The sequence below is a fragment of the Haliaeetus leucocephalus genome, unplaced genomic scaffold (genome assembly GCF_000737465.1).
Source record: "Haliaeetus leucocephalus isolate CR32 unplaced genomic scaffold, Haliaeetus_leucocephalus-4.0 Scaffold251, whole genome shotgun sequence".
Lineage (NCBI taxonomy): Eukaryota > Metazoa > Chordata > Aves > Accipitriformes > Accipitridae > Haliaeetus > Haliaeetus leucocephalus.
The window spans coordinates 11,955,040-11,967,553 of record NW_010972687.1 but is presented as its reverse complement, the minus strand read 5'-3'; the positions used below and the strand labels follow the sequence as shown (position 1 = coordinate 11,967,553).

The 12,514-nt window shown below is 40.0% G+C and overlaps 1 protein-coding gene across 5 annotated transcripts in view; it reads left to right on the top strand.

Annotated features, from left to right (window-relative positions):
• Positions 1-12,514, top strand: part of CDC42SE2 (CDC42 small effector 2) — an 85,094-nt gene that overhangs the window by 35,132 nt on the left and 37,448 nt on the right. The window contains exon 1 of one of the 5 annotated variants that reach the window (XM_010568718.1): positions 915-999. The exons of the other annotated variants lie outside the window; for them this stretch is intronic. The gene's annotated coding sequence lies outside the window, so the exon portion shown is untranslated. Of the gene's footprint in view, positions 1-914; positions 1,000-12,514 lie in introns of those variants that run through there. 5 annotated transcript variants of the gene reach the window in all.

The window sequence follows — 12,514 nt, the reverse complement described above, 5'->3', positions numbered from 1 at the left end:
ACAAGATGAAGAGTTATGCCTGTGTTGGAATGCTGGGAGTATATTAAGTTCAGGAAAAAAAGTTGTAGTTCTTTTACCTGCTTGATAGCAGTTCTCAAAGTTTTTGCCAAGTCTTTAAATGGTTACTGAATCAATTTTATTTTTTTGGCAATGCAATTTTTTAACATACGTTAAAGACCTTTTGATTTCTTTCCCACAGAACATTTTAGAAAAATGGAATGGAAAAGATCTGCTCATTCATCTGTTAATTTCTTTGCCAAGATGTGGCTGTTCATGTGTGGAGTTTTCTTTTGGTTTTTTAACTAATGCTCTGTACAGTTTAGTACTACATGAGTCATGTGCTTGAACTTCCACCACATGCCTACTGAGAGTGTTCTACAATTTAGAAAAAAAACAGGAAGTGTTTTTCTGATAATTGCCTTCCTTTTTTTCCGCTATAGCTTTTACCGTTAAGCTATATACTCATTTAACTTGGGTTAAATTGATTAAATCTGTGTTAGAGTAGGAAGGACTCCTGGAGGCTGGGTGTCAGAGTACAGAAGTGCGGATTTGAAAACCTATCTTCAAAAGTATAATTACCCAGTTATATCAACAATGTCATTTGTGCTTTTGGGCATAATAACGTTTTTTCTAATTAAAGTTGTGTTTTATGCTTCCATCTATCATCTGAAAGTGTGACCATGCAAATAAAAAACTGCCATGTTTGATAAATAAGATAGATTAGTTGATCTCATGTTTATTATTTGTAACTTAACTTGGATTTTTCATTCATTGGTGAAACCACTGCAGTGGTGTCTTAATGGCTTTCGGTGATTAAAAATACTGACTTAAACAGTAGGGGGCTTTCTAGCTGGCATCAACTAAACAAGAAATTCATGTCTATCTTCAGCATAGGCACCTCTTCTTCCCCTCAGGGCAACAGAATCCTTCTGTGAAAGTGAAAGAAAAGTGTCGTACAGAAGTGTCTGAGTTGGCTGTGTGCTCTGAGCTCCTCTTGAGGTAATACATACTAGTTATTGACAAATAAGTAAATGTTTTATAATAGCACTGTACCCATAAATGCATTTTATGCATGAAGTTCCTAGAATAAGAAGGTGAAAAAACAGATCCTTTAAGTCCAGATATTTGTTGTTGTTGTTGTTGTTACAATAAGCTGGAAATAATTATTTTACTTTCAACATGATGCACCTTCAATTCCTTCATGCAAGATAGCAATACACTGCATTGTAGTCTGTATCTTAAAAACAAAGCTAGAGCTAGTTCTTGATGCCCAACTATCAACTGTGCACAGATCAATCCCCTTTTCCACAGAGATGCCCATGAAGGGGGTGAGGTACAGAGCATGTGAGGGGTCAGGGGGAGACATTTGGCAAGGGGCCATGCTCTGAGGTTAAGTGAGTCTGGGTCATGTCTACATGTGGAAGTTGCAGTAGCTAGTTCAGACTTGCTTTCCGTTGCCTGCTCAAGAATCCTGTCTGGTGTGGCTACCACTACTCTGCTTGTGAAAGTCAGCTCCCTCACCTACAGCCACGCTCGGCACCTCCTGAGGTGCCCACATGGGAAGTGGATTAAGTGCAGCACAATGATTATGCGTGAAATCACATCTTTGACAACTGAGCACCAACCTCTTCCTTCTGTAGACATAGTGTATGTGACAAATGGCAAATCTAGTTTCATATCCAGCATGTTCTTGGCTGTGTGTTTTTTTTTCTTTCCAGCACAGGTTTTCTGATTTCTTTGTTAATAAGGTAGTTTGGTTTTAATGTAATCCACAGATAAGAGACTTTTAAGGGCAGAATTCATAGTGTAGGAACATAACTGTAACTGAAAGCTAATAGGAAGTAAGCAGCAAATGCTGTCTGGCTTTGAGCTAAAGGATGAAATACTGTCATTTGAGGGTGGGGAGGATTGTGGTGTGGTTGTTTGGGGGATTTTTTTTGAGGGGTTAGGATTTTTGGGGAAGGTCTTGTGCTGTTCTGGTAGCTACTTGCTAACCCAGAGTAGAGGGCTCTCCAGTTGGTCATGAGAACCAAGCCTGGTACGCAGAGCTGGACAGCTTGTTAATTTTTGTTTGATGAAATCCGAGCCTAGTTAAGACTCCAGATAACATAAGCACTGCAGTTGGCTGTGCATTCACATCTGTTTCTGAACACCTGGTAGCGTGATAGAAAGTACTGTTTTTCAAAAACTGCATTAAATTGAGAAGCAGATAGCTTTGCCACGAGTTGAGTTTTAGCATACAAAAAACATTTTCTGCCCACAAGAAGGTTAACAATTAAACCAGTGACTGTGAAGGTAAATTGAGCAAAAAATGTCATGCTATTTAAATCTTTATTGCCCTGGATACAAACACAGAGCAGATTTACAACTGTGTGTGCTCTTTGCTTTAGAATGGCTTATTTTTCATGCTGCAGTGTTCTCGCATGTAAAGCAAAACCATTTGCAGTGTAGCAGAGGTAGCATTGAAAGCTGCAGCACTGAGATTTCTGGGAGGAAATGTCAGTGGCAGCGTGTACCTTCTCTTTCCTATCCACTGGTTGGATAGATATTGGAGCCTGAAAGCTAGCCTCCTTTCATATGATTCTTAATGTCTTTTGGTGTACTTTTTTTTTTTCCCTAAGCTTGTGCTTCTAGGACGAAAAAGTACTGTTCTGATTAATTTTCAATTAAGTCATTCACATTGAATAGCTGGCATGACTCTGCTTTGCAAATGTCATGTAGTAGTTCTGCCTCTAGTGAATGTAATTTTTATTGTGTGACATGAGCTTAGTCTAGAATGTATTGGGGAAAGAATAGGAATGGTGTTTGTAGTGCAAAACATGCTTAAGAGCAAATAAATAAAAAGCAGCATTTTTAAGGAAGACAATCAACATCAGATGCATGAGTTTGTCAAAGCCAGTGGCTGAAGCACTTTTGCAGTCAGAATAAATGAGTAAATGTGTTGCAGGTGAATCAGTTTTTTTACTAGGGAGGAAAAGAAAACCTTAGTAATCTACGTATCCATCCGTTACCTCCTTCAGCTTTTTAAAAAGCTCTCAGCTATCTGCACTGGTGGGTACTTGCAGATGTGTGTAGCATTAGTGAGGCCGTACCTGGGGGTTGGGAAGCTGAGTGAGGGTCCCTGACCTTGCACCCTGGGGAAGGTTGGTCTGCCTGCAGCAAACTGGATGCATGGTGGCTGCTCCCACCTGCTGTCGTGCACCCTTGGCCAAGAAGCTGCTCCTTATCTTGCCAACTTACCTACTCATCTGTCTGTGATCCGCTGCTGTCACATAGCCCTAAGTCTTAAACAAACCAAACACTTCTATTTCACAGAAAACTTTAATCGTGAAATAAACACAACTGACAAAGTGGATGTCTTGAGGGTGGACAAGAGACCACCCTCTGAATCCAGATGTATCCTGACAAGTTTGTCTGGCTGCGTCCTTGAGGAACAAGTGAGAAGTGTCTGACCAGGTATACTGTCTCAGTCATCTCGTGCGTATTAGTGTAACATGTAGAAAATACTTCCTTTGCATCACAAAGAACAGAAGGGTCTTTAGTTTGAGAAATGTTTGTTTTTATTGCAATTCATTTCAAAAGGAGTGGTATTTTTGATTGTTTTTAGAAATTGGGGGGGGGGGGGGGGGTTTTAAAAAAAAACCCAAACTCAGAATTTACAAGAGCAGTTGTTTATGTTGTGAAGCTTTTCTAAACACATTCTGTTAGCAGGCTGTTGGAAAAGATTGGATAGTTTATGACATAGGATAATCTCTGCAATTTATCAATGAAAGTTCTTTAAATTGTTGGCAGACTGAATGTGCATCCAGAAAATCATATCCTATCTGTGATACGTCTGTTTTTTAAGAGGATGTATGGAAGTAAAATTTTTAACTACATGCTATACGGGTATTTTCTGTCTATTGTATAAGAATACAGTTTTGAATAGCTGTAGTTAATGTAACCAGAAGTTCATTATGGAGTTCAAATAGTGTCATCCTGTGGTTATTTGGTGTCAGAGTATTCTTCTCACATTGCCTATTTACTTCCTGATAGCGAGCCACTGACTAAGAATCAACATACATAAAGTTTCTTTCATATTTAGTAGACAAGCATTGCTAGTTGTTTATGGTTTTGTCATCAGCTTTCAGTTTGGGGAGCTGAGATGAACTGGCTTAGCATTTACAGGTATGAACAACTTATTTTAAAACTCCTTGGAAAAATAACTCTTAGCCTTGACACACCTTTATTCTAGGTTTTCCTGTTCACTGGATACCTATCAATGTAGGTAAGCCAAATGCTCCTGTATACATGGGTGTTCCATAGGAAAGCCAAACCATTTGAGATTTACAGTGGTTTTACATTGGCAATAAAACTCCAGGTGACTTAACCACCACTGAGATATGACCCGCAGGGCATTTTCCAAATGGGCATTTTTAGCAGTAATGTACTTGAACTTTTTGTGGGTACACAGGGAACACAATTCAGTGTTTCTTGGCAAGGTAGGCAGGTCATTTCTGAGGAGGCAATTTAGCTTCCTGTGTGTTCAGATTTCAGAACAGCAGTAACTGTTCTGCTGAGAATATTGTACTTTGTTAAAATGTTTCTGGAACATTTTTAAACTCCCTTTTTTGTACAGCACTTTGTTTCTTAACTAGGTCAATAATTCTGGTATCTCCATTGAAATTGCATTTCAGTGTTGGAGATTTGTGCACCATGTATTTTTCTGTTAGCCTGACTATATGTATGCTTGGCTATTTTTCTACATCTGTTACAGTATAGTGTCTTTTGGTTTTAAAATTGCACATCTCTTTACCTGATTTCTTAAACTTTATTAACTTATAATTAAACTTTATTTGGTACAGTTGTTCATGTTGTCTAGTGTATAAAAAGACCTGTTGCAGGTGAATTAAGAGACATGGTTATGGAGTTAACTAAAATGGTTTATTAAGGATTAAACGATGACCAAATGATAATTAATAAATGATAGAATGAAAATTAAATGGTAATCAATTAAGCAATAGTTGAGTGGTAGTTAAGCAGTGATTTAACCCAATTTTCAAGAAGGGTAAGAAGGAAGACAGTGGTAATTAGAGGCCTGTCAGTCTCACTTCAGTGCCTGGTAAAATTATGGAGGTTATTCTGGGAGTTGTTGAAAAACACTTCAGAGATGTTGCAGTCGTTGGTCATACTCAGCATGGGTTAACAAGGGGAAAGTCCTGCGTAACGAACTTAATTTCCTTTTTTGACAAGGTCACCTGTCTCGTTGACCAAGGGAAGCCAGCACATGGGTTTTTTGATTTTATCAAAGCTTTTGATATGGTCTCCCACAGTATTCTTCTGGACAAAATGTCCAGCATACAGCGAGACAAGTCCATAATACATTGGGTGAACAACTGGCTGACGGCTCGGGCTCAAAAGGTTATAGTAGATGGGGTTACAACAGGCTGGCAGTCAGTTACTAGTGGGGTTCCCCAGGGCTCAGTTTTAGGGCCAGTGCTCTTTAATGTTTTTATAAATGACCTGGACGCAGGAGTCGAACATACATTAAGTAAGGTTGCCAATGATACTAAATAAGGAGGAGCTGTGGACTCCCTCAAGAGTAGAGAGGCCTTACAGAGAGACCTGGATAGACTAGAGAGCTGGACAATCACCAACTGTTTGAAATTTAACAAGAGCAACTGCTGGATTCTGCACCTGGGACGAGGTAATCCTGCCTATACATACAAACTGGGGGCAAGAGGCTTGAGAGCAGCCCTGCAGAAAGAGATCTGGGGGTTTGGGTTGATGGCAAGTTGCATATGAGTCAACAGTGTGTCCTGGCAGCCAAAAGGGCCAGCTGTGTCCTGGGGTGCATCAAGCACAGCACAGCTAGCCGGTCGAGGGAGGAGGTTGCGCCACTCCACACTGCGCTGCTGCGGTCCCACCTCGAGTCCTGTGGGCAGTTGTCAATATAAGAAGGACATCAAACTATTAGAGTGTGACCAGAGGATGGTGACCGAGATGGTGAAAGGTCTCAAGGGCAAGACTTACAAGGAGCAGCTGAGGTCACTGGGTTTGTTCAGCTTGGAGAAGAGAAGGCTGAGGGGTGAGCTCATCGCAGTCTGCAGCTTCCTCACGGCGGGGCAGCGGAGGGGGAGGTGCTGATCTCCTCTCCCTGGTGACCAGCAATAGGACACAAGGAGATGGAGTGAAGCTGTGTCAGGGGAAGTTAGATTGGACATGAGGAGAAGGCTCTTACTGAGAGGGTGGTCGGTCACTGGAACAGGCTCCTCAGGGAAGTGGTCACAGCACCAAGCCTGTCAGAGTTCAAGGACCATCTGGACGACACTCTTAGTCATATGGTTTAGTTTTAGGCAGTCCTGTGAGTAGCAGGGAGTTGGACTCGATGATCCTTATGGGTCTTTTCCAACTCAAGGTACTGTATGATTCTATGATACTTTTACACCTAATGAAAAATGTTCTTTACCTCGTTACAGGTATCAGATGCTGGGTAAGGGGTCTCTCAGCCTTGAGAAGTAACCTTAAGAGGTGTCCCTGCTCAAGGGGGAGATGACTGCTGTGCAGCCTGCTGCTGTACAGGAGAGTTCAATGGGCTTGAGAGTGGGCTACAGATATTTATAGCGGAAACTGATTGACTTGTATTCAAACCCTGCTTTGGTGTATGTGCAGGTGTGCAGCTGTAGCAGTTTTACGTTTGTCTAGTCCCAGCTCAGACTGGTACTGTTAGCTCCTGATAAGACATCGCCTAGATTCCTTAGTCCCTGTGAAGATATGGCCTAGTACAGTTCTCACAGTTTGCGCAGCAGGGCTGACTTCAGTCAGACCTCCTTATCAGTGATGCCAGAACAACAAGCAGGTGCATCCATCACAGACTTGCCTAACAACAAACTTGATCTGTATTTCCAACCAAAAAATTAATAAGCAAATATCTATCACAAAATGAAAATCAGTGAGGATTTTCAAGATTTTGTTTGCAGTTAGATTTTTTTTTTTTCATACTCTTGCCTTTGTGGAGATAAACATTTTAGCATTGTTTTGCAAAAGACATACAAGAGCTCTCTGTGGTCAAGTATTTCTTCCAAAGAGTAAATACTCAAATTCTACAGAATATTAAGGATCATTTGCAGTAATTCTCATCTTGGGGGAGGGTGAAGGAAAGAGCAATAATTCCTCTTAATTAATGTGCAGTATGTGAATCAAGCTGCAGTCTGAAGGTGGTCCCAAAATAGGATACTGACTTATAGGATTTCCTGTATGAAACAACCCTGTATAGGTACTGGTGTTATGGCTATTAACTAACTGTGTCTATATGTGAATATGCAGTGGCTTAGTGTGAACAATTGTAAAGAGAAAAAAAAATCTCCTGAAGAGGTTTTCTCCATTTTTCTCCCCTCCCTATAGCTCATTCTGTTTTGAAAAAAGAGTGTTCCTTTCAGGAAGAAAAAAAAGGTGCTGTTGACCTGAAAAATGTCATTTCATACTGACTGCAATGCTAATACATGAAATTTTTCTTTACCAGCTGACCCTAGAAACTTTTTTCAGTTCATAGTTGTTCTCCTTAATACAGACTAGCTGTCTGAGGTTCATAGAGGTAAAAGCTTGTTAGCTGCTAGTTATTTTTGTACTTTCTGTATATAGCATGGTAACCTTAGCCATAGGAATGAAATACTTTGTGATTGCTGCAGTTACTGAATTATAGGTTGTGTGTGTGGCTTCATAGGGACGTGTGCATGCACATGCAGTCATGGTATTTGGTAGGCTTCTTGTGTGTGGAAGTGGATAAGAGGGGTTATCTGTGCTGTGGAAGTCTAGAATCTCTGTGCATACTTCTTTCTTAGTAGTTCTATTTCATCGCTTTCTTTGCAATTGTTTAAGGATTATAGAATTAGGACACTCTTCTGCATTATGGCATATTTAAATTATGATACATGAACCCAACTTCTTTGTTGCTATGGTTATGTTCAGATTTTCCTTTCCTTTAAGTGACTTCAGAAATGTCTGGAGGCAGAGGAAGGGAACCGTCTCTTGCTGTATGCTGCTAGATAAAGAGGAAACCTGACTCTCCTGTCCAGGTGTCACTTCGTGCTGCATCCTACACAGTACTGTGCTAGCAGATCTCTGGCTTTTCATGGGGGAAGAGGAAAATGCCAGGCAATTTATCAGATCCACCCCCCTCCTTGTGCTCTGGTCTGAAAACACATGTAGCTATGGTAAGCGTTTTTACATGTATGGATATTTCTGACTGGAGCATTCTTTTTGAGACTTGCTTTGTCAGCATACTGGTGCAGCTCCCTAAGCTTACCTTTAGAGTGAAATCTCAACAGGCCCAGTTAGCACTTGCCACCTCTCACTGGTTCTAAAACTTCTATGCTTCTGACTCTGTCATATGCACCAGTAAAATCCTGCTTTTCCAGCCTAACTTGGGTGGTATTGCTTGTGTTTCTGCACCATTTTGTGTCTGAAGATGGACTTCCCATGAAATAAACCAAATATTTTAATATCTTGCTTTGAAGTGTCTCGTCAGGAAAAACTGACACCACTGCAGACTAGTCGTAGCCTAATTTAGACTTGCATTATGTGTGGTTGTAGTGTGAGCGTTGTTTAACTGAGCAACCACTAAATGTGGTAGAAGTTGAAGCCAGCAGATGTGATCTGTATTAAGCTGCATACTGGTCATTCAGGAGAATTAACTGGAGCACTGGAAGTACAGTAGACTGCACATTACAGTAGACTGTACTGCTACCTAGGAACTGGTGCACCTGAGAAGATGGACTGCATGAACTAATAGGTCTCTGCCTATAACTTCTGTAAGTACATACTCCAAACGTCCTAAATTCTATCTCTATTGTAGAGTGATCCACGTATCTCAGAAAAGTTTCTAAGTTTCTTTAAGCAAAGACAGATCACATTTTCAATCTCCCATGTGCATACATGCAGGTACACACACAGAGTTCAAGTTATCTAAAGCAGCTAAAATAATAGAGAAATTATAAAAGGGCTAGAGAATAAATATGAAGAAATGGTAGGGCCTTAAATGCTAGCAGATGAAAAATATGCTGTTCTGTCGCACTTTGAATAGAAAACTATTGCTGTTTTGTTGCTTGCAAGCTACAGAACTGAAAGCCAAAGCAGAATCATCAGCTCAAGCTGCACTCTTCCTGTTTGAAACATCTCATTGCTGTGTGCCAAGGAAGGCTTGAACAGAGGCGATTCATCTGGCTTTTCAAACAGGCAAATGTGCACCCTAGCTAGTGTTACTGGGTGACTGATTGAACTTATCCAGTCCCACAAAACGTGATGCTGCTTTGCTTACTGTAATCGGTTTCATAATTGTTTCGTACTTGAGTGGGAGGTGAGGAAGTGATAGCAGTGATCTATTGAAGTACATTAAAATGTCTTTAGATACAATGGCAGACTTCTGTTGCAAGACTGTCTATCTTAAAATAGTAAGTTAAAATCTGCAATAGCGGTGTGCCATGTTGATTTTTTTGACATGAAACTCTACTGGAATGGTGAGAGTTTGCCTCTGCAAACTCCTGACAGCGTTAATGGTCTTTTCTCCCCTTGTTGCCACTTATTCCTTTCCTCTGTCTGAAACCTTCCTTGGAAATTGCTTTGGTGTATTAGCTTTCTGTGGAAAAAGGAATATTATGAATGCTGTGAATAATGCTTTTTTACCTATTGTCATACTAAAAAACAGGTAGCGGTCCCTTGAATATCTTGTATGGTCTGTCACATAGTTTGTCATGCGTATTTTTTTCCCCATAGACTATTTCATTCCTTTTAATGCTACCCTTGTTAAAATGATGGACTCTGGATGCTGATGTGGAGCATTTCCCGTCATTACTTTAGATGTCATAAGAGGGGGCTCTTCAGGGAGGTTTTGTTTTTTTGTTTTGGAGGTGGGGTTTTTTTCCCTTCCATTCCTTATGGAAATGGTACCCTGTTCAGAGCCTGCCTTAGACCAATAGTTTGCCTTGTTTATTTTTTCTTTCTGACTGGTATTACCTATTAGAATTAACAAGGAGGTCAGCTGAGAAAAGTGTTCTTTTGTGTTATCTTTAATAGGGCTTGACAGTTAAGAAGGTAATGTTATTGCCCAATTAGAAATTTGACTAACAGGATTTTATTTTTTTTAATGTGAATGGACAGGCAATATGAAATCAGATTTCCTAAACCTAGGAGTAGCATCTCAAAGGCTTCTCACTTGTTCTTAACTGACTATTTTTGTAGGTAGGGCAAACTGTATTATGCCTAGACTATGTCTTTAGTAGGACAAAACATACTTATTTTGTCTTTGGTTTGTCTCCCTGTTATTTAGTAAATAAATTTGGACCATTAGTTTTCTGTTAGTCTGTCTATATTTTCATAGTGCAGAACTATTTGATATTCTATGCTGTGGTTTTCAGAGAAGTAGGTTCCTGTCTGCATATATGTGTGGGAAATACGATGAGCTATGTATGAGCTGTTTCAGAAAGCTGCATTGAACCCATGTATATTGAAAGCAATTATTTGTTAAAGACATAGGAAGCTTTGAAATATCAGTGCTGGAGAAAAGTTTACCTGCACTGCTCAGTCACTGACACAGTATTGCCTGTTAAACTTGGTTTGGTCCTGAAAAACTATGCTTTTGTGTTCCAAACTGGACAGGGGGAATTTTAATGGGACCAGCGTAATACTGTCTCTTTAATTTGTTGGGTTTGTGCACAAAGTAATAAGGACCTTTCAAGGGCTGGGCCACTTAGCTGAAATAATTAGTTTTACTCTCTAGTCATTCTGTTAAATTTCAGGCAATTGCAGGTGGGGGGTAAAAAAAAAGGGCAGGACACTTGTCAATGATAAAACAAGTGTTTGAGCTTCACACTATCACGATGTTTTAAAGATGTTTAAAGGCTCTCTGCTTTAAGTGCCTAGTTGGCACTTGCAAACAACGTGATTACTGTCACACTTGTGAGCTGTTCTTTCCTTGAGTAAATGGCCTGCTTTCCTGCCTTCACCTGCTTTACAGCTCCCTCTTATGCTGTCAGTGACCTAATATGAAAAGCCTAGTATTTTTCCTTACAGACTTGCTGTGGTTCCCTTCCTGTATCTTTTGCTGCCTTCCCATGTATTATCTCAGATGGGTACATTTGTTGTGGGGAAACCTGTGGTGGCTTTCTACAAACTGAAAACATAAACAAAAACTGGAGGTGTTTTGGTTCCAGTGAAAGATGAGATTGTTGCTAAAGCCAGACTCCATTCTATTAACAACAACAAGAATTAAAAATAATCCATCTTCCTCCTTTAAGTAAGCCATAGGACTACCTTCATCCTATTCCACCATTTTCACTATTCTTTGAAACTTTTAATTCAGAAGTACTTGCATAATACGTAGTAGTTCATGGCTATTAATTTGTGTTGAGCTCGATTTGAAAGTACAATCTATTCCTAAGTTGCTTAAGTAAATACACTAATGAAAACCCCTTCAGTATAAATAAGGGCAAAAAAAAGAACTGACTCCCAAATGACCAATAATCCCAAAATAAAACCCTATAATAAAATCTTATAAAAAGCTTTAGTAATAATGTTCAAAACTGTATCATAAAGACATAAATAAAATACCTTTTTGCAGAGTCAGGACCTATGCATTCAGGGTTTGAAAGTGCACAAGAAAGTCGAACTCGAACTTTGAACAAGCTATTTAAATGTCTTGAAACTAAACCTGAAAGCACTTGCGGGGTGGGGGGGGCAGAATAGATATGGGAGAGCTATGAGGAAGTGAAAAAGGGATTTCAGCCTTACTCAGCTTGTGTTGATGGTGAATGTTGTCCTTCGTCTGGCAAGAGTTACTTGCAGCTCAGGTTTCTCAGGATCTGAAAGTGCGAAATATAATTGGTGCATTAAAAGCAGTGCCAAAGTCCCCAGAAGTCTCTGCTGTGGAGGGGGGAAGGGAGGAAGTGCTTCTGAAGTGCACTGCCCTGGTGAGATAAAGGTTGTGATACAGAATTCATGCATGAAGGCAACTTGCCCTATAGATCAGGCTTGTTTAGAACCTCTCTTGCTTCTTGTACAGATTGTTTTATTTCAAAAAATGAGGCTGGCAAGTGAGTAAACACTTCTGGCTTCCTTTGAGAGCTGGAGAGCATCTTCCAGTTGCTACAGCAGTAAGTGTATGGAAGCATGCACCAGTGCAACCTCTCTGCTGGTTTGGACACACCTTAATCCCCTCCCCGCCTCATTTCTTGCTGCCACTTGACTGTATCTGTGAAGCAGCAAGAGGCAGTAGTACAGCTACAATAGAGATTTTAAGTGAAAAATATGAAAGAAGTCTTAAAAGTACACCCTGAAATGATTATTTTTCTACTTAGAGCTTGCAGGATTGAAACACGTGATAGCTGTTCAGAGCCTTTAAGGCAAAAAAACCCAAGAAAAGTATCTTTTATGGAATGATACTTCTGTATCAAGAATGATTGTAAACTACTTTATAAGAAAGTACTTGAGGCTAAAAAACTAATAGTAGTCCTGGTCGTGACTGCATACATGTGCATGTCAT